Source organism: Acomys minous (genome assembly GCF_964271855.1).
Source record: "Acomys minous genome assembly, chromosome: 7".
Taxonomy (NCBI): domain Eukaryota; kingdom Metazoa; phylum Chordata; class Mammalia; order Rodentia; family Muridae; genus Acomys; species Acomys minous.
This window is the reverse complement of record NC_140488.1, coordinates 14,914,055-14,937,890: the sequence shown is the minus strand read 5'-3', so window position 1 is coordinate 14,937,890 and position 23,836 is coordinate 14,914,055. Positions and strand designations below refer to the sequence as shown.

At 36.7% G+C, this 23,836-nt stretch overlaps 1 pseudogene across 1 annotated transcript in view; it reads right to left on the bottom strand.

The window, feature by feature from the left end:
- Window positions 1-2,759: 2,759 nt before the first annotated feature.
- The window catches only part of LOC311602079 (large ribosomal subunit protein uL22-like), a 35,812-nt pseudogene continuing 14,735 nt past the window's right edge, over window positions 2,760-23,836 (bottom strand). Inside the window, exon 3 of the transcript in view lies at window positions 2,760-3,242. The product of the transcript in view is annotated as a large ribosomal subunit protein uL22-like (transcript). The remainder of the gene's footprint in view (window positions 3,243-23,836) is intronic.

Below are 23,836 nucleotides of genomic sequence, written 5' to 3'. Positions count from 1 at the left end.
ATGTACTGATTGATATCTTACTATGCTTCATTTGGTTTCCCATATACTTAAAAAGTAAGCATAGTGTGGAAACCTCACATTTTTCATCAGTTACTTAGAATTTTTTATTTTTCTGTGCTGCTAGGTAATATTCTGAACTAGATGTCTCCACATTCCCATTACTAGTTAATTCTAGTCACATTTTGTAAGGTCTTAGATTTCTGTGTATATGATGATACTGTGTGTACAGCATGATAATTACTGGCTTTGTTGTGGTTGAATGGAAACATATGATTATGTTTAGTCATTAAATTAATATTGGGAGTGACGTACAATTTCCAGGACAATTTTTTGTAGCTAGTTATCTGGTATTGTCAAAAGCTCTATTTCCATCACTCATGGCAAACTACAGCTTTACAGATAGTTGCTATTCTACCTTCCCAAGCCCCTCAGTAAAAATGTTTGGATAAGTAGCCCTCTGTGAACTCACAGCTGATATGCAGCACAAGGAACAAATGAATATTTTGCTGCTCATAGCTTCTGAGATTGTTTTGTTGTCCTTGATTTTACCACAGAACAACATAGACCATCCTGACTAATGAATCCATAAATAACATAGTATAATTTGCATATTTTATATTTCTGCATGATTACCGTTAAGCTTTTTATGCTCTCCACAACTTGTAATTCTGTGCAGTGTCATATACTTAGCAGTATTAATGTGATATATGTTTCTATAACTGCTTTATTTCTGTTTATTGTCTCATTGAGCATACCATGACCCACTTAACCATTCTTCAATTATGGAAGCTTATTTTATTTGAATTTTACACTGTTATGATAATGGTATGTTGCTTTATACCTTGTAAACATATATGAGAAATTTCATAGAAGTTAAATTATTAGATTATAATAGGGTATTATATATTTCTAAACTTCTTAGTTTTTCACAGAGTAAATCTCCTTCTTTTGATTATTGTGGTATAACCTTGCTAGTATTACACTAAAAATTAAATTTCCATGTCCTTCCAACACTTGGCATTGTCAGGCATTGTTAATGTGTCAGTCTTATTTATTGTATTAATTTCCATTTTCTTGATCTTGAATGTAAGTGAGCATTATTTGATAGGACAGCTCCACATTTGGGTCTTCTAGTTTTATCTTTAAATATTCTTTGTCCTCCCTTCCTTCAAATTGCCCTTGTTAGTTAAATGCATTATAAATATTTTCTTTGTGTCTGTCTGAATCACTTCATTATATTTTATTGTATTTCCTGGCACACCACTTTTGTACATATATATATATCACATATATATTCATACACACACACACACACACACACACACACACACACATATATATATATATATATATATATATACTTTTACCATATTTTTCAGCATTACTAAAGAAAAAATTCCCTTGTACAATTGTTTGTTATATGCAAATTTTCATAGATTTTAATAGACTTGCAGTTAATTTTAAAATATTTTTATTAAAACAATTACTAGCAAATTCCTAATATTTATCTCCTAAACCTTGAACTATTGTTTTTTAAACCTTTTTGGTGGAGTATATGAATGTGTGTGTGTGTGTGTGTGTGTGTGTGTGTGTGTGTGTGTGTGTGTGTGTGCATGTGGTTGTGCATATAAATGTGGAGACTAGAAGTTGAGAACTCTTGTCTTTGTCTACTGCTCTCCACCTAAATTTTTGAAACAAAGTTTCACCAAAGCAGTTGCCCTTTAATTCAGGTAGTGTCACTGGCCACAGCCAGCAAGTCTCATCAATTCTTCTATCTCTGAGTGCTGGCTTAATACTGTGTACTGCTGTGCTTGGCTTTGGCTTCTTATATGAGTGCTAAGGATCTGAATTCAGTCCTCTATGCTTGGGCAACAAACACTATCTATTGAACTGTTTACCTAGGCCCCAGTTACGAATCTGCTTTCTGTTTCTATTGATCACTCCATCTGGTTACTCCACAATAATATATATGATCTTTTTGGAATGGCCTTTTAAATAGAGCAGAACATTATCATAGTATATGTACATTGTAATATGGTTTGTAGTTTTATGTGTTTAAATGAGCTCATTCCCTAAATTAAAACTTCTAGGATATTTTCCCAGAAATCTTGATGAGTGAATGAAACAACAGTTTTCCTTTCATGGGAGAAGCTGCATGCAAAAGTGTCTCTTCTGGATTTTATAGGGGTGTGCTAGAGTACAGTTACTAGTCAATGTGTTCTGAAGCCTAATACATATTTGGTTAATATGGTGCTTAACATATGGCAGAAGAATAATAGCTTCTCTGTTAACTTCTAGATGGTACTAAAATATCTATATGTGGTTGATGGTAAGGAAAGGTCCAAGGACTTCATCAAATTGCAAACATATAATATAGTTTCCAGAGGTTTTGAGAAAGGTTTCCACCATTACTTGTAAACTGGAATATCTGGTTTTTTTTAAGTTTTATGTGTTCATAAAGGAAGAATGGGAGTATACGTTCTGTTATGATGCATATAATTCTAACATTTATTTGTATCAGTTGATTAAAACATCGTTTGCTTAATTACATGGTCTACATATTAACATAATTAATTCATGCATACTTTAACATGACATGGTGTGATGTTCTAAATTAGAATATCCAATTATTGCATTCATTTATTCATAATTATGTTTTAAACGTGATAAATTTTGTTTTGATTAAATATCAGTGTATGTTTATTATAATATTTTCATTAATTTTAATTAATGATTTTTACTTTTCTCTGCATGTATTCTTTGTTGAATTTATTCCTTTGTCATCAGTTTTTGTTTCTTCAGTTTCTTCTGGGATATCTTTTTCGTCTGTGCCACCTCCTCCTCTGGCTTTGGAACAATCTGTTCGTTTTCAGTAAGGATCATCTCGTTGTGGCAAGGGGAGCTCACTCATGGATTTATCTGGCCATGGGTTCTGTAAGTTCCTTAGCACATCTTAGGTTCCTTGTTCACCTGGATATATTCAATGACTATAGAATCTGCATCTAAACACTTAAGTTCAGCATTACTCTCTGCATTTTTAAGCATGTGCAGCAAAAATTCAATGTTCTCTTTTGGCCAACAATGCTTAGTCCAACCCCACCACTTGCCCTGGGCACACTTCCTGACTCCACAGTTAAACCACTGGAATGGCACACATTGCCTTTTTAAAGTGACATCTTTCAGATACTTGGTGGCTTTTGGGGTATGCGTACCTTGGTAGCCTGGGCAGTTTTCCGAGTGTTCTTTTAGTGGTGAGAGAGAGAGAGAGAGAGAGAGAGAGAGAGAGAGAGAGAGAGAGAGAGACAGACAGACAGAGAGAGACAGAGAGAGAGAGACAGAGAAATGTTGATTTTGCTAAGGTACACATTACCCGAGGACAACTTGCTCTCTCCTTCCATCAGATGAATTGATGGCAAGCATATCAGTTCTCTGCTCATTATCTTTTCTGAATACCTATATTTTTATAACTTTTAATATCCCCCATATTTATATGACTTACTCAGTTAGAACTGTAATTGTTATGTTACTTTCTCTATTAAGGGGCCAAAGTTTTCCAATTGTCTCTTTGTTTATATAGTAATTCATTAGTCATCCAGCTACTGTTCCATGTGCTAAGTCCATGGCAATAGCAAGCAAAATCGATTTCCTTCTTGAATGTGCTTTAAAACTTATGGTTGGAATAGATGGAAATGTTGCATGAAGGATAGAGTGCCTTACTCATAGGCAGTGCTTTAACTTAAGAGGGATAAGAATATGCATTGATGTTTGAGATGAAGGAAGGAAGAGGTTAGGCAAGTAACATTAACAAAAATGTTAATCCAGAAAAAATGTGCAAGAATGAGTAATACCTGCTAGGAACTAAGCATGGAATTAAGAAAGGGATAGGAAAGGTGATAGCTGCCAGTTGGAGTCACATCACCAGAGGCTTTTATAGTAATAGCAAATGACTCAGCTTATAATCTAACAACAAGAAAACACACTTAATGGATTTGAGAGTAGAGAATCACATATACCCTCCTATGCTAGCCCCCATAACAAATCTTACTAAAAGAATAGAAATTATTCAAAATATATTCTTCAGCCACAACAAAATTTGTTCCAAACTTAAAAAAAAAAGAGAACTTAAAAGCTCACAAATCAAAAAGTCTATGGAATAATGGTTATGGTCAAGTATTACTTTGCAGACCAAAGAAAACATATTGTTAGTATATTCAAAATCAAAGAAAAATAAAATGGTTACCTTAAAGCTAAGGTTTTATTAAGAATTTTTATCACTTTAAAAATATATACAAAAAAGGAAGTTCTCAATAATACCCTAGGTTTTCATAAGAGTAAACATGGAATTAGGAGAGAATTCACCTGAGATTTGGGGAAGGAATATCATGTATTAACTCCAAACTATCAACATAATAATTTTGATATTATGAAAACATTCTACATCTAGAGTATTATGATGGCTGCACAAGTGTTTAAGTTAAATTTGTTTATATGCTTACACCCAATTGTAAACTTATAATTTGGTGCCTTTTATGATGTGTTCATTATTGTGTATTATTATATATAATGTATTAATATGTCTCATTAAAACTGTTAAAGTCAGGATTATTGAAAAAGGTTTAAATAAAAGAAAGATAGACAGGAAGAAAGACAGAAGGAATGAAGGAGGGAGGGAAGAAAGAGAGAGAGGGAAAGAGAAAGAGAGGGAGAGAGAGGGAGACAGGGGTGGGGAGAGAGAGAGAGATAGAGGGGGGGAATATAGAGAATGATTTCATGTCAGGAACAGGAAAGAACCCTGGGTTCTGCCTAGGACAATCTAGTGGTATTGCAGAAGTCCACTGACTGAGGAGCATATTAGAGAAACCAGATACAAGAAAAAAGAAAAATTAATGTTCTCAGGTCGAACTGGAAATGTTACTGAGATTTTTAACTGCTAGGCAGTTAACCATAAAAGTTGCAAGCTAAGAGAATTGTATAAATGGTGATATACACTTAGGCTGCTTTGCACTTTTTTAGCCTTCTGTTTCCATACTCTCTTCCATTCCCTTTATCTCCCAGCCTTCTAGTGACTCCCTGACCCCTGCCTTACTCCCCAGTTATTTTTCTTCCAGGTGAGTATCCTGCCCTGTCAGCACCATGTGCCCTTGAACAGTCACTGACTTCGCACACAGGCTTTTACTTTCCATTAACATCCTGTGCTTTCATAAAGACTCCTAAGCTTCTTGCGCATCACTCCAGGGACCTCATCGTGGCCATCATGTCATCTTCCTACTCTACACATACACACCCCAGCATTCTGACATCCTCTGGCCCCCCAGGCTAATCCTGAGCTTTCTGTCCTCCTCAGCAAAGACTTAGCATCCTCCCCAGACTTGTGCTCTCCTTTCCAGCCTCATTGCCTAGTCCTGATACCTAGATTTCTACCTCACCTGAGTCCTTACCCATCAGTCCTGAGGTATCTGCCTCCCACTCCAGGTTCCTAAAACTACAACCCAGTCTTTGATCTTTTCCCAGCTATCCATTCTGTTATTAGTTACCCTACCTCCTCTCTGGCTTTCTCTCTTCCATTGGCTAAGCCTCTCTTTTATTCTCTCATGCTGGTACTCAGATTTGTAAACATCCTAGGACTGCTTCTGGAACCTAATGTCTTACTTTCCTCAGAAATGTTTCTTCCTTCCTCTCAGCCCTTTCACCTGCCCAAGATCCCTTTCATTCCTCATTTCTTGTTATCCAACTATGGCTCCTTCTCTCATACTCCATGTTCCCCAGTTTTATTCCATGTGCTATCCTTTTTCTCATCTCTTTTAGCGCCCCAACTTTATCATCCTTCTGTCCTTCCTTAGCCTTTTAGCCTCCTCCAGAGTACTGGCCCCTATGCTTGGCCTCCAATCCTCTTGACATCCTCTCCAGTCTAATCTCCTGCTCTTGGCCTCCTGGAGCTTATTGATCTTTCCCTGAGCCTTCTGCTCTCCTGTCCTTCTGTCCAGAATTCTTGCCTATGCATAATATTCTGACCTCCCAGTGGGTCTCTGGCACCCATTAGACACCTGTGTTCCTACTATATTTCCAACCCACATCCTGACACAGAAACTTTCCCTCTGATATAGTTTAGTTGGACTTAAGTTTTCAGTTCCTCTAGTCAGTAGTCAACATTTGTCATTTGCCGTATTTGTTTTCAAGTAATTATTGTCTTCTCTTTACATATTTCTGAAAATTCTAATATTTTCTAGGTGACCTCTGTTGAGTAGTTACTTCACTAGTGAGTGATAATTGAATTTACTGCAGTGACTAAGATTTCATGGGGCAAACTAAAAAGTGACCATACATTAGAAAACTGAGAAATATGAAAATATTATTGATGAGTTATAACAGTAGTTTCAGAAGACTCTTAGGGACAGAATTCTAACTACCATGGGAAGTTGCCTATGTATTGATTTGCACCTGAGAGATAAGGGCAGTAGCTAGTGGGACTTAGAGGGAAGCAGTTTAACATGATCAGGACACAACATACTTATATGTCAATGAGATTAGTTAATGATGTGGAGCTATAGATATAAAAAGAATAGTTATTATAAACTTGAATTCTCTTAGAACAGATGTTTTTAACCTGTGGGCTGTAACTCCTTTGGTGGGGGAGGTTGAATGACTCTTTCACAGGAGTTGCCTAAGACTGGTAAAAAAAAAACACAGGTAATTACATTATGATTTATAACAACAGCAAATTTATAGTTATGAAGTAACAAGGAAATAGTTGCATGGTTGGGCATCACCACAACATAAGGAACTGTATTAAAGGGTTGCAGCATTGCGAAGGTTGAGAACCATAAATTTCCTAGCTTGTTTAACCATTTCCCCAATTTTATTGGGCCCCTACTAGGTAGTATTCATCCTTAGTCAGCGAGAATAAACCTTAAGAGAATGACGTCACATTTTCTTTAAGGGGGTTGGGTAGGTTTTTGGTTGCTTTCTTGGGCTATGGATGGTTATTATCAATGGGAGTTGGTTACAAGTTATTATTGGTCTTATTTAGAAAGAAAACAAGCTTAGACTCAGCAATGTCCCTCTTTTCCCTTATCTTACATTCTTAGGTTTGGATCTGGGAGTTGAAGGAAAGAAGGGGGAATATAGAAATACATAGGAAAGATAGGACAAAAAGTAGATTAGTGAATGTACTCCTCAACCCAATGCCTCAATTGTTACACACTAGGTTATTTTTAATTCACTGGTATAGAATTTTGAATACAAATGCAAAACAAGTTTAATTCTAGATACAGTGGTATAGAATTCAAATATAAGTTTATTCTTCACACATTATGTATATATATATATGTATATATATTCTTCTCTAATATGAGGTATTGTACCCATATAACTCAATTATAATACATGGTTTACTTCCAATACTTTGAAAGTATTATTGCAGGCTGTTTAGGATAAATAAGTTATACAAGTTAATTGTTGGCTGCTCAAATCACGGTCATGTCAATTGCTAGTCTACTTTTATCACAAGAATATACATCTTAAGTGAGGCAGATAGATATGATTCTATAGAAAGATAAGGTAGGATAGTTAGATAAGGTCTTCAAAAACCTCAGAGACATGCAGAATATGGCATTTAAAATGTTTTCATTTTAAAGATTCACTGACAATGAGACAGGTTAACTCCTGGCAACACCCAGCCTACCTCAAAGATGATGAGCATCAAAGAACCTCCTTGTGGAGATGGCTTCAAATGTGGCAAATAAGCCACTGGGAAAATGTCCTCATTTCTACCGTAAACAGAATTCTGCCTAAAAAAAGGGCAAGCTTCAATGCAGGCAGAATCAATGGCCAAGACAGGGTAAGCAAGTCCTCAATAGTTCTTGCCTCATAAATATGCCTGTCAGATATATTGGACCAGAAGGCTGAAGAAGATGCTCCAATATTATAGAGAGTTTTGGTTGACTATTCAGGTAGCATACTATCTCTGTCATCTTTTCATTTAGAAAGCTACTAACCTGCACTCCCAGCATACTCAGGTAATCAAGTTTATTCCTTCTCAAGTCTCTGATGGGGTTGAAGACCAGGTAGCTTAGTTTTACAATGAAGCTCAGTTGTTTAGGGGTTAAGATGTTTTTAGGCCTAGATAGATGTTTTAAGCTGATAACGACAAAATGTGATATAAATTGATTTCCATTCAGAATTTTAGATGACCCAAAATAGCAAAGATGTTTTCTTCAAGGCTGTCAAACACAAATAGCCCAAACACTAAGAGTGTTCATTTATATAATTCATGGTTCTTCTTGCTATAGATAGTTTATTGTATACATTTATAATAATATAAATGTATATGTAAAAAATAAAAAATGTTAAAAAAAGAGAACCATTGATTTAGAAGATAGAAGATGAAAAAACAATCAGTGCATACCCAAGAGAGGCAGGACTCAATGAGACCTAGAAGAAAGGAGGAAAGAATAGATCCTACTAGTATGGATTTACATGTTCATTTGGCGTCATTGCTCTTTTCTCCATTTTGTTAATCAAGGATTTTTTCAACTTTTCTAGATACAGACTCCATTGTTATACCTAAGTTATAGGTATCCATAAAGAATTTTAATCCCTTTTCAAGGGTGTGTGTATCACATGCTCATAAACATTTCTTATTTAAAAAGATGGACATAAAAGAATATGGGATAGAGTCTACTATATCTTTGTAATGGAACATTTGAATTAAGACATTTGTGTTTTATAATTTATCACATATAGAAATTAGAAAGCTAAGTTTCTTAATGTACTAATCAACTATAATTATGCATGTGAACACCCTTTACAAGGAGCTATAAAAAAAGAAACTCAATAATGAACCAAATATATAAAATTAGCTCAATTTTTAACAAGAATAATCTTTTCAGGATGGTAATCTATGTAGCAACATTTTAAAAGTTTTCTTTTTTATTAGCAAATGAGTTACAAGAGGAGTGCACATGCATTATATATTAGATTTAATTCAAAGCATTACACATGATTCAATGAATTTAGTTAATTCTCCCATAAACCCAGTGAAAGCTCTACTATTATCTATATCATAGGGGGAAAAGGGACCAAAGGACTGAAATGATAGACCAATTGCCTTCGGTTATTTAGTTAGAAAACAAGCTCCATGACTTAGAATCATGGATTTATCCATTACAGCAGGATATTACCTCAGATGGAAGTGATTTCCAATAGCACTGTGGGGTGGTCTTTGTATACAGATCCTCAAAATAATGAATGTAATATTTAGAGAGATTAGAAGCTAACTCAGGCTAATATTATAGAACTCAAAATTATGAGGGTGGGAGTACATCTCATATCTCCTGAACAATGTGTTAGCAGTTGCCCCGTAATGAAGTGAAGTTTACTGAACATACTTCAACTTGGTATTTCTTTACCTGTTTTCCTTACTCTTGACTCTGAGGGGATCAGTTGTGTGTATGGGCGATGTTAGGAGAAGGAATGGAAATCTGTGCTGCTGTGGGCATCCAGCTGGAGACCTGGAACAGGAGAGGCATCTAGAATTCTATGCTGGTGCCCCTAGATGAGACTCTTAGCAGCAAGGGATATGGAGCCTTCAGTGGCCACCTCCTAGCCAGGAAGGTCTTCCAGCAGAAGGAGGAGGGCACCAACCCATACATAAAACCTTTGACACAAAATTTGTCCTGCCAACAAAAAGTGTAGGGATAAAGATGGAGCAGAGATTGAGGGAATGGCAAAACAGTGACTGTCCCAACATGAGACCCATCCCATGGAGAAAAATAACCCCTGACACTATAATCATACTCTGCTATGCTTGCAGACAGGAACCTAGAATAGCTGTCTTCTGATAGCCTTCATCCAGGAGCTCATGGAAACATAGACCCACAGACAAACATTAGTTAGAGCTTGGGTACTCTTGTGGAAGAGGGGGGAAAAAGGATTGAAAGAGCCAGAGAGATCAAAGACATCACAAAAAGAGCTATCACAAGAAGGGGAAGGAGGATTGGAAGAGAGAGTTGTGAGGGTAGGACTGGGAAGACAGGAGGGAAGGCTTGCAATTGGGATGTAAAGTGAACAGATGCATCAAGTAATGAAAAAATTATATTTTGAGAATTTCATACAACTATAAATTAAGTATGTCAGGTCCACTTTAAAATTTATGTTCTTTTGTTTTTAATAATGCATCAAGTCCAATTAGTGCTGTCCATATGTCTATTGCTATGATAAAATACCAAGACTAAAAACAACTTGGGGAGGAAAGGGTTTATTTATGCTTAGAACTTCCAGATTTCACTTTATCACTGAGAGAAGCCAGGACAGAAACTCAAACAAGGCAGGAGGCTGGAGCTGGTGTATAGGTCATGGAGAAGTGCTGCTTACTAGCTTGCTCTCTATGGCTTACCTTGCCTGTTTTCTTATAGAACCCAGAACTACCAGTCCATGGATAATACCACCTACAGCAATCACTAATTAAGAAACTGTCTTACAGGCTTGTCCTCAGGGCAATACAATAGGGGTATTTGTCCAACTAAGGTCTTCTTCTATAAAATGACTTTAGTTTGTGCCAGGTTGCCAAAACCTAACCAGTAAAGCATACATGCATAATTTGAATCCATGTGCTGGAACATGGTAAACTTACCAGTAATCATACCCTTGAAAAAAGAAAAAAACCTGACTCTTTCGCAGCAGCTATCAATTGTTAGTAGCTCTTCAGCTAGGAGGAGTTCCTGTGAGGCTGTCCTCATAGGAATGATAGAATTCTGGCTGACTTGAATGTCTGAAGGCCTTGTGCATGAGGTCATAGTAGAAAGTATATTGTCAGATTGATTGTGTCAGCATATATATAGAATGTCGCTTACAGTATATGCTGGTGTTCGCTCCATTTATTTGCATTATCTCATTTAAACTCTACATCAAACTAGGGAAACAGTGGAAGGAAGTAGTGAAACACTGAAAGAACTAGGATTTATCTTAAAGAAAGAACATATGTTTTTCTAGCTTCAAATTATGTTTTCATTTTCCAAGAAACAATAAACCACTAAAGAAAAACTAATGAACTAATGAGTAACTGATAATGATCACCCAGAATGTGTTATTTCACTGTTAGAGATTTTTGGGTTATTTCTTTTTAAAAATTTGAGAGTATAATGAAATTTCATCATTCCCCCTTGCCTCTCTACCTCTAAACATATATGCCTCTTAGCTCTCTTTAAATTCAAGTCCTTTTTTTTTTCATTGATGGCTGTTACATGCATGGATTTGTATGTATATACATATATACTCCTAAATGGAACCTACTCAGTCTGTAAAATGTTTTTTCATGTATTTTTAGAGTTAATGGAGGACTACACCAATAGGCATACCAAAGTGGACAAAGGAAATGACCAAGAGAAGTCATCTTTATTCTATTTGATTTTATTTTAGAATAAATCATTAGCAAATACATTTTTATTTTCTTTAAATCTATTTAAGTTAGTATTCACAGTAATGGGTTCCATTATGGTATTTAAAAAATTATTTATTCTTTACATCCTGATCATAGCCCCCTCTCTCCTCTACTCCAAGTCTCACTTTCCCTCCATCTTTCTCCATGCCCCCTCCCCTACTCCTCAGAAAAAGGGAATGCTTACTACAGCAGAAATTGAGGGAATGTCCAACCAATGCTTGGCCCAACCTGAGACCCACTCCATAGAAGAGTGCCAACCCCTGACACTATTAATGATATCCTCTATGCTTGCAGGCAGAAGCCTAGTGTCGCTGTCCTCTGAGAGGCTCCACCTAGCAGAAGATCAAAATATTTGCTGAGACTCACAGACAAATATTAGATGGAGCTCAGGGACTTTGTGGAAAAGTGTGTGGATGGAAAAAGAACTAGAGTGGACAGGAGCTTCACAAAAAGACCATCAGAGCCAACTAACCTGGGTCTAGCTGGGCTTACTGAGACTTAAGCACCAACTAAAGATATCACATTGACTGGACCAAGGCCCCCTACACAGATGTAGCAGATGGCAGCTCAAGCTTCATATGGGTCTCCTTATAAGGAGATCGGGGACTATCTCTTACAAGGACTCTGTTGCCTGCTATTTGATCATTTCTCCACGGTGGGGCTGCCTCACTAGGCTACAGGGAAAGAGAATGCACATGATGAGATGAGGTGGGACGGTAGGAGCGGTCTCATTTCTACATACATGCACAGAAACAATAGGCAGCTAAGGAATGTTGAGAAGAAATGTATCTTGAGTGTCTATTATCTATCAAGCTATGTAGTCAGCACCAAGGCTGACAGGTGGATAAAATTTTTACCAGTTTAGGCGATATTGATAGACAGTATAATTTCAATAGAAGTTATAGAAGCATGATGACTGACAGCAATATAGATGTAGTTATGATATAAAATATTGTATTCGACATATATACAAAAAGAGCTAAAGTGAATTACTATACAGAAACACAAATACTCAGATTTTCTGTCACAAACTTCTACAGAAGACATGATTAGAGTATTTGGGGTGAGTATAGAAACTGTTAAAGCGTATATTTAGAGCTGCTAGATATCCAGGTCTTCACTCCTAATTCTTTTAGAAAAATGAATCCAGTATGTTATTTATAAAGGTGGGATTAGAAGTAGACATAGTTATAAATATCTGTAATCCTGGCAATCAAGTGGATGAATCAGGACCACTATGGGTTTAAGCTCATCTTGGGCTATATGAAGGCCTCTAGTTTAGCCTGGGTACATGTTTCAACAGTTTAATTATTAGCTTGTAAAAATAGCTAAAAGGCACACTTCTTCTCAGCTTGGACTTTTATGCTTATGAAATATTTTCAATTTTTGTGTTGTGTATATGCATGTGTACATGTGTGCATGTGTGTGTGTGTGTGTGTGTGTGTGTGTGTGTGTGTGTGTGTACAATGTGCACAGCTGTAGGAATGCCACAGAGCACATGTGGAGGTCAGAGAACAACATTTTGGAGCTAGTTCTTATCTTCCACCTTCTTGAGCCAGGTCATACTTGTTACTGCCTAGCTCAGCATGCCTTAGGTTACCTGGTCCACAAAAAACTATATGAAGGTACTGCTCTTTTGGGTCCCAAGCTCTTCATAGCAAACAGGGTACTTGCACTACTGAGAAAAATTAGAACATAAATTCCCTACAGCAGCTAGGTTTCTGGAATAAAGAATATTAATATTTTTATTACTATGGGATTCAGACTATGTCCTAATATTTTTCATTCTCAAACAAATTATTTTCAAATTTTGATTTCCTATAATGTGTAAATGATTGCAACTTATACCTCTATAATTGTTTATCTCTTTGTACTTGATAAATGAAAACAGTCTGATATATATATGATATATATATATTTATATGTATGTGTGTGTGTGTTTTGAGACAGGGTTTCCTTGTGCAGTCTTGGCTGTCCTGGACTCACTTTGTACACCAGGCTGGCCTTAAACTCACAGAGATCTGCCTGCCTCTGCCACCTGAGTGCTGAGATTACAGGTATGTGCTACTGTGCCTGGATGGAACTATATTTTTTACTTAACTTACTGCCCCCCTACCAGCCATATCTATCTAAATAGTTACAGTTGTATAAGAGTTCTGTGGAACAAAGAATAGTTTTACATCTTTCATGAATAATCCAACTTCAAAGAAATGTACAGAACAACTTGTATAGTTCTTTCAAAATTCTGAACAATGCCTGTACTAAAACAATTTAGAGCCCTGACTTTCTGTGGCCTTGGCACCTGCTTCACCGAGGTTTGGCATATATTATTACAAAGAATACCATTTTACTTAAAAAGATCATAAAGCTTCATCCTCAACTATTACTGATTTAGGAGAAGCAGATATATGGAAACTTTCACAGTCTACTGAACGGGATTATATATTCTTCTCTAGCCCAATAACTCATATTTCCAGGCTGCTTTCTTCTAAGTTCTTCCCTTTTCTGATTAATGAGGTGAATAACACAGCTCTAGGCAGTTTTCTCTTATCTGACCATGCCACAAACTCACTTTCAGTTGACCTTCAGAAATCACTGGGCTGCTGCAACAAAAGTTCTTTAGTAAATGACATTGGAAAAAAGTTTTGTGATGCTACAGAACATATTTGTCTATACAGACTCTTTTCTGTTTTTTTTTTTAATTTTCTCTCAGGAAAAGTATAGTTAATTACAAAAAACATACTAACAAAGTTCTCATTAAAGATAAATGCAAACTTGGAAGATCACATGGGTAAATCATTTCCTGCCTTCTTTGGATTGAAAGAAACACGTTCACTCTAGAGGGAACAGTAGAAAAATATATATATTATAGAGTTATATGTTTTAATAACTTCATCTCATTCTATTAAGACTCTACCCCCTCTGGAATCATAAAAGGTTAATATTGAGATGAACCCTAAGAACATAAATTAGGCATTGCCATAACATCCCCCCAAAGAGCCTTAAGCTATGTAATGACTTGATCAGCAGGAATTTCCTTTTTTATTAAAGAAATGAAGATGCACTGTATTGAGTGACATTATTGAGAATGTTTAAATTTTCTCATTATCCTGCAAGTGCTTAAAATCCCTATTACAAATTTCTGCAGGCCAAATCCCAAGTCCCAGTGGCCTCATGCAGAGTGTTATGAAATACCAGTAGGGAACATTTTTCAGTTGCCCACAAATACATACTTATAGAGCCATAGTGGTTATTTTCTGGTGGAAATGAAATATTTTATTTTCATTTCTTCTGTAAAGAAAGGTCATTCTAAAATGGTATCCTGGAGTTACAGGTCACAAATCAATATTGAGCATAATAAAAAATAGTCTTCACTTATGTACTTTTTATAGTATCAAAAAATACAATGTTAGTTTTTATATCTTGCTCCTTGGGTGGTTTCAGTATTCAGCATTGGATATTACCTCCTTACATTTGCAGTTCATCAAGTTTAAAACTGATATGAGTCCAATAAAAATAGGTGGATATCCTTGGGAAATACATGGCACATTTGGATTACCATCTATATCACTGACTTCAGAGAAAAAGTTCCCAGATAGTAAATAATAAAATGGGGGTTTTATAGAATAATTTCAAACGAGTTTCAGATCAGAGATGGTAGTGTTGACCACATATAGTATCTGATTAGCAGAATAGCAGTGATTGCACAACAACCAACAGGCCATGGCCATGAAGTCCACAGTGAGAGAAACAGTGAGTCCAACCTCAGGCCACCCAGCTAATCCTAGGAAAAGTCCCCAGGTTCTATTGGAGCTTGGTTTCAATGTCCTGACACCAGCATTCTCCTACCATTCTGTGGATGGATATCGTCTAGGCATCAATGTGAACGGCTCCAACCTCAAGCTGGCTCACTGAGGCTCAGCTTCTACTGAAACTGACCCAGCTGCTGCTCCAAAGCACAACCCAACTCCCCATGGAAAACAACCAGACCTCTGAGCTCACAGTTTCCCTAAAATGGCTGTATACAGCAAGCACAGTGTCTGAGCACAGAGTCTGGGTAGCTGGAGCTCATTAACTTCAGAGCAAGGAAGTCAGTAATGTGGCAGCTGACTCTAGGACTTCCCCTGGTGAGAGGACAGCCCCAAGGCTCCTGAGGAACCCAGTTATTCTGGAGGACGCATACATCAGAGGGGAGTTGCAGGCATTTCCCTGAGGACCACCTACCAGTCAGAGATCATAACCACTAGTCTGAGAAGATCCTGCAGGAATATTCAGTTTCCTGCCCAGCATTTTTCCTGTTACCCCCTACTGAGAACTCCAGTAAATACCAGAATCTACCAGCTAATGCCAGAAAAAAACAGATGACTAAAGGCCAATGTAAAAACAAAATCAACTGGAACAATATTGGGAGCTCTACGACCCAGTTTTCCACCTGCAAGCAGTCACAGATACCATAACAAAACTGAAACACAGGAAAATGGCATTAAAGCTATGCTAATGAAGATGATAACAGCCTTTAGAGAAGAAACCCTTGAATAAATACATGAAGATACAGTTAAAAAAAAAAAGATTGAGGCTTTAAAAGAGGAAATGAATGAATCACTTAAAGAAATACAGGAAAATAAAAACAGGCAAAAGAAATCAATAAAACTCTGCAAGATCTAAAGATGGAAATGGAAACAATAAAGAGAGGACAAACTGAGGAAACCCTGGAGAGAGAGAGAACCTAGGAAAGAAAATGAACTACAAAGGTAAAATTGACAGCAGAATAAAAGAGATAGAGGAAAGAATCTCAGATGTAGAATATACAATTGAAGACATTAATCTATCAAAGAAAATGTTAAATCTAAAAAAGAAAAATCCCTGAAACAAAACATCCAAGAAATCAAGGATGCCATGAAAAAGCTAACAATAAAAACAATAGGAATGGAAGAAAGAGAAGATTCCTGCTTCCAAGAAGAGACTTGATACCCTATGAGCATATACAGGGGGAGGAGGTCCCCCTCAGGAACAGTCATAGGGGAGGGGAGTAAGGGGAAAATGGGAGGGAGGGAGGAATGGGAGGATACAAGGGATGGGATAACCATTGAGATGTAATATGAATAAATTAAAAAAAAAAGATTCCTGCCTCCAAGGCCCAGAAAAGAAGAAAATTTACCCTATCAAAAGAAAGAGATGCTTATAACTATACAAGAGGCCTACAGAACACTGAATTAATTGGACCAGAAAAGAAATCCTCCTTCCAGATAATAATCAAAACAGAAAATATACAGAACAAAGAAAAATATTAAAAGTTTCAAGGAAAAAAGGCCAAGCAACATATAATGGCAAACCTATTGGAATCATATCTGACATCTCAGCAGAGACCATAAAAACCAGAATGGCCTTAGGCAGAGGTCTTACAAACCCTAAGAGACCACAGAAGCCAATCCAGACTATTATACCCAGAAAAAATTTCAAACACCATAAGTGGAGAAAACAAGATATTCCACAATGGAAGCAAATTTAAACTATATTTATGTACAATCCCAGCTCCAAAGAAGAGATTTGAAGGAACATTCCCTCTCAGGAAGGCTAGCTAAGAAAACCCCACAGAATATAAAAAACTTCACAACAGTAAATCCAAAAGAAAACAAGCACACAAACACACCACCACAATCAACATCAAAATAAAAGAAACTATGAGTCACTAGTCATTAATAGCTCTCAACATCAATGGACTCAACTCTCCAATAAAAAGACACAGACTAACAGAATGGATGTATAAACAGGACCCATCATTCTACTGCATACAAGAAACATACCTTAGCCACAAAAATAGACATTACCTGAGAGTAAAGAGCTGTAAAAAGTTTTTTTTAAAAAAGAAATTGGATCCAAGAAATAAGCTGGAGTAGCCATTCTAATATCTCATATTTAAACTTTCAATCAAAATTAATCAAAAGTGATGAGAGATGAGGAAGAACAATTCATGCTCATCAAAGGAAAAATGTACTATGATGGCATCTCAATTCTAAACATCTATGCCCCAAATGCAAGGGCACCCACATTTGTAAAAGAAACATTAATAAAGCTTAAATCACACATCAATCCCCACACATTAATAGAGAGAGACTTTAACACCCCATAATCACCAAAGGAAAGGTCAACAAAAGAGAAACTAACAGATTTCATGAATCAAATTTAGCTACCAGACTTCTCCAGAACCTTTCACCCAAACACAAAAGAATATACCTTCTTCTCAGTACCTCATAGAACCTTCTCCAAAATTGATGATATAGCCTTCCACAAAGCAAACCTCAACTAATACAAGAAGACTGAAATAATCCCTTGTATGTTATCAGACCATCATAGACTAAAGCTGGACCTCAACAGCAATGACATAACAAAAAAACTTACACATGCATGGAAACTGAACAACTCTGTACTCAAGGACAACCAGGTCAGGGAATAAATAAAGGAATTAAAGACTTCTTAAAATTCAACGAAACTGAAGGCACAAGATACCCAAATTTATGGGACCAATGAATGTAATACTAAGAGGAAAGTGCACAGCACTAAATACCTTCATAAAGAAATTAGAGACATCTCATACAAGCAACTAAATGGCACACCAGAAGGACCTAGAAAAAAAAAGAAGCACACACACACAAGAGGAGTGAAAGGTCGGAAATAATCAAACTCAGTGCTGACATCAACAAATTAGAAACAAAGTTGACAATTAAAACAGTCAATGAAACCAAGAGTGGGTTCCTTGAGAAAATCAACAAGATAGACAAACCCTTAGCCAAACTAACCAAATGGCTGAGAGACACTATCTAAATCAACAAAATCAGAAATGAAAAGAGGGATATAAAAACAGACACAGGAAATCCAAAGAATGATTAGGTCTTACCTCAAAAATAGATATGCCACAAAATTTGGAAATCTAACTGAAATGGACAATTTTCTTGATAAATTCCACTTACCAAAGTTGAATCACAATTAGGTAAACAAATTTTATACTCAATTAAGAAAATGTCTTCATAAAATTGGCCTGTAGTCACACCTGTAAGACATTTTCTTAATTACTGAGTGATGGGGGAGGTAGAGGCTATGGAAGGATGCTACATATTGGATTGATCTCCATTGCTTTCTCAGATTACTTCAATATATATCAATCCAGTATGTAGCACCCTTCCATAGCCTCTATGTCAGCTCCTGCCTCCAAGTTCTTGCCATATTTGAATTTGTGTACTAAATTCATTTGATGATGAATGGCGATATGGAAGCAAAAGCCAAATAAACTTCTTTCTCCCTCACCCCCAAAAGCTTCTTTGATGTGTTGCGAAAGCTTGAGTTACATGTGGATATGAGGTTATGTATTTAGAATGCAGTTTTTAATTATACTGGCATAGGAAAGTGGCAGAAGTATCTTCTCATCTAAGATGCATGATCTCACTAACCCCATGCAGTAAGCTAAGTTTACAGTACCAAGTATGATATTCCTCTTGTTGAGTGAGCCTTCTGTTCAATTAGACAGCTTATGGTTATTGATGATAGTGCTACTGTTACACGATTGGCAATATCCAGCCAGGGTGATCATAGTTCTGAGTTCTAGGCTATGAAGTTGAGTGGGACTAAAGATTATTTTCCATCTTGGTGAGTTGCAAAGTACCTTCAGACAATATGAGATGCAGTTCTACAAGATAAGGCTTCCAGATCAGTTCCATCTTGATTATCCCAAGTCCCCAGATAAAAGGGTATGATGTTTTCAGCAACAGGGTCTTGCCTTTAGCTTCTGGGAAGCAACAAAGTGCATTGACAATAATCAATGTTATGTTGAGAACCTCTTAGATGACACTGGCCAATAGCTTGAAGGCATGCTTTCCATGCCTGGCTAGCACTAGGAGTTTTATTAATTTATGGCTCTTGTGAGGAGCATTGTCACCTCCAATGGCCCAATTTCATTTAACACACACACACACACACACACACACACACACACACACACACACACAGAGAGAGAGAGAGAGAGAGAGAGAGAGAGAGAGAGAGAGAGAGACTAACATATATTAATATATTTTCCAAATGTTGGATATTAGTGTTTTTCAGTATTTTAGTTTTTAAATATATATATATATTATTTATTTTAACTTAGTCACATTACATCCTCATTGTTATCCATTCCTCCCCCACCTTCTGAAAACAACCTATCAGTTCTCATCAGGATAGTCTGCATCCTCTTCCTCTGTGTGCCTGCAAGGCTGTCCTGCCAAGGGGCAATGATTGAATAGTGGGCACCAGAGTGCTTGTCAGAGGTGCAGCTTCAGCCTCCCCACCTCCATAAGTGGAGAATCAGTTGTCCTTTGGCTACATCTGAGCAAGGGATATAGGGTCTCTGCATGCATTGTCCTTGGTTCGTGCATCAGTTTGTGGAGGCCCCTGTGTCCAGATCCACTGACTTTGATGGTCTCCCTGTGAAGGTCCTGACCCTTCCGGGTCCTTTCACACACACACCTCTCACTCTTCCCTACAACTCTCAGCTCAGAGTCCCAACACCTGTCCTGATTCTCCGGTAGGTGGAGTCTTTCAAGAAGACATCTCTGTTGGACTAATATCCACTTAAGAGTGAGTATATACCATGCATGTCTCATTAGTTTAGTTTCATTCTGACTTTCTATGAGTATGTCACATTCTGCTTTGACAGAAAAAATAAAATATTTTATTAAATTTTTGTTAAAATATTTCCCTTTCACATAACTTCAAAATATAGTACTTAATTAAGTACATAAATTATTACTTACATAAATTATTATTTAACCAACTCACTTTAAATAGGCATTCTTATCCTTCTCTTAATTTTTACTAGTACTAAATGTTAGCCTGGTTTTCTGAAACTTGTTTAGAGGGAAACCTAATAGCCAGTACTAATACTTAACAATTAAGAGTTATATATATATATATAGGGGATAGTAATTGTACAATGTGGTCTGTAAAATTATTATAACAAGATTTTCTTGGATACACTTAAGGTTAAAACATGACATGGAGACTTATTAATATATATTGAAGCTTAGGCCTTATCTTGGCTGACTCTCAGCTCATCCTTACTATTCTTATCCATGCCCTGTCATGTGGCTTGTTCTTTTATCTCTCTGCACATGTTCACATCCGGCTACTTTCATGTCCTGCTGGTGAATCCCCTATGTCTGAATTCTTCTCCCAGAGACACTCTTTAGGTCCAGAAGTTCCACTCTTCCCTTTTGCCAAGCCATTGGTGGTCGGATTTTTATTAAAGCGAATAAAATTCTAGATTGCCTTAGGCAGAGGAGGAAAGGTGTTTACAAAATATGAGGCCCATGATGGGCCATAATGTTCTGCCCATACAGAACTAACACTTGAATATACAGACACACCTTCACACAGTGCACCCCAACACATTATTTTGTTAGTCTTCACAGTGATTCATTATCAAAATGTTATGAAACTTCAAAATAAAATCTTTCCAAACTACAATGAAATAAAATTGAGGCATGAAATGAATGTGGTTACATATCTGAATAATTATAATGGACACTGACCCTCAATACATGATTGAAATTATAGATTTTGAGATTACAGTTTCCAAAATTAAATGTCATCTTATAGAATTTTCAACTGGCTTGCCTGTTGTGATTTTGAAGTTATATGAATATACTTATATCTAGTAAACTTAAATATTATAATCTAGTTATTTAAGTTGAGACACAGTAAAAGCCAAATGCACACGAGGGCAAAAACATTTGTCTGTTTGTTCGGGGCTATACTCAAGCTTATTTGCATATTATCTGGCACTGAACAAATAATACATATTCCTGGAACTAATGACTAAATACATACTCATTTCTCAGCTCTCAGTAATACATAGCAATTGCATCTTAGGATGGAAAATACAGAGAGTTTCTTGCTGCTTTGTATCAGTGTCCTGTGCCTAGCTCGCTGCTCCCATAATATATATGTGGCAGAAGTTGCAGTTCATAAAACCTCCCTTGATGACTGAAAATCGCAACCACATTTCAATTTACCCAGTGCATGTTAGTTATCATATTTCTCCCAGAGTTATTTGTAATTGAACAATTCCTCTCATAGTTTTGAGTGTGACCTTGAATCTCTGAGAATATTTCTCATTATGGATTACCCCTTGCCCTTATCCAATAAAGCGTGTCTACCTAGTTTTCCTGCAGATGGGGCAAAAAGTGGTAGGCAGTCATGTAGGGTCAGCTGGAATGAATAGAGATAGCAGACAGAATGCTAACATACGGTGGATACAATTACCAGTATTGAAAGAGCCATTTTAAGTATTCCATTTGTGTGTTCGCTGATTTGCAGATGTTCTGGAAGGCATCCTGCAATTTCATTTTTAGCATGTGAATCAAGAGATCATTCTAATCATTTAAAAGCATTTTCATTATCAAAGTTTTAAAGAAAGCTGTGTGCTATCAAATGCTATTCAATATATACATTTTGAAAAGAAATATATTTTTGAACAGCTTCCATTGAAATTCTCTGAGAAAACTAGGCTATTTTGTGCATTGTTTCTCAAATGGGAATGTAGATTTAAATGAATATTGGTATGCCCATGTCTCTGATGGGCAATTTACAAAAATAGAAATTTAAAAACTTTGTTATATTTTCTCTCTAGAGACAAACTTTATTTTCAGTAAAACCCAGCCAGGACTAGTAGAGAGCACACAGGCACATCTTGATTTCAGTTTTGGTTTTGCTTTATAGGATTAGACTACATTGCTCTGGGATTTCATTTTCTCATTTATAAGATAAGAGTCTATTTTTTAAACTTCTCATACATCCAAGCCTTTCTAAAGTAATTAAAACCTGATTGAACTTTATTCTAAATAATAGTTCCCAGATATCCAATTTCAGGCCAGCTTTAGCACATTCTGTATAGATATTTAAGTGTGTAGATATCTTGTCCTTACCTTGAGAATCATAAACCTTGACATTCTTAAACTGTTTCCTTTAAGATGTCTCAAGGTAGATTTCATGCACTTATGCCCACAAACCTCCAATTCTTTGTGTATGTGTGTGTGTGTGTGTGTTATATTTTTACTTAATAATTTATTCCCTTTACATTCTGATCATAGCCCCATCCCTCCTCACTTCCTAGTCTCATTCTTCCTCCCACTGTCCCTCCCCCTCTTCTATTCCTCAGAAAAGGGCAACCCTAGTTCCAATCCACCCCAGCTCATCAAGTTGCATTAGGAATGAGCACCATCGTCTACCCCTGTGGCCTGGCAAGTCAGTCCTGCCAGGGGGAAATGATAAAAAGCTAGCAACAGAGTCCATGCCAGAGACAGCCCTCTCCCATTTTTTAGAAGACCCACATGAAACCTGAGCTGCCCATCTGCTACATCTGTGTAGGAAGCCTAGGTCCAGTCCATGTATGATCCTTCCTTGTTTGTGCTTCAATGTCAGCAAACCCCTCTGGGGCCTGGTTAGTTGGCTCTGTTGGTCTTCTTGTGGAACTCCTGTCACCTCCAGGTGACTTTCTCACAACACTTTCTCTCCTTTGTACAATGTTTGGCTGTGAGTCTCAGCATCTGCTTCAAAGCACTGCTGGGCGGAGCCCCTCAGAAGACAACTCTGCTAGGCTCCTGTATATAAGGGTTGACTCTCCCAAGGAGTGGGCCTTGGGTTGGGCCAGGCATTGGTTGGACTTTCTCAATCTCTGCTCTATCTTTTCTATCTTTATCCCTGCACATCATTTAGGCAGGGTGTTTTGTTCCCCTTCCTCTATTAGGAGGCGTGTTTAGTTAAAGGGTGTCCTCTCCAATCTCCTGTTGTAAATACATTTCAGGATTGTTTATTTGATTATAAACATACATTAGTACAATTTAAAAATATCATCACATTTTTATCTTAGCATTTTTTATGTGTATGAATTCTGCAGGTATGTGCACACATATAGAAGTCAGAAAAAAAATTATGGAGTCAGTTTCTATCTTTATATGGGTTCTGGAGATTGAACACATTTAGCCATCCTACCAGCCATAAAACATATCTTTAATTTTCTATTTTTTTCATGTGGTTGATTTATTTTTGGGTCATTTACTCATATAACATTATAATGAAGATTCATTGTACAGAAGAAATTTCCCTTTTTTATTCCATGTTTTCTAGTTAAATTCACTGTTCATATATGGAACAACTAAATCAAAGTCTACAAACATTATTAGGAGACATTAGGCACCCACTCTGGATAGAAAATTTAAACATTTAAATGCAAAAGACAGAGGGGAGGACATTCTATTGGGACTCTAGATGAGAGAAGCATGGGAGAATGGCAAAGTAGAAGGATCCAGAGGGTCCTAGAAACCTACAAGTAGAACATTATGATAGGCAGATTTGGGCCCAGTGTTC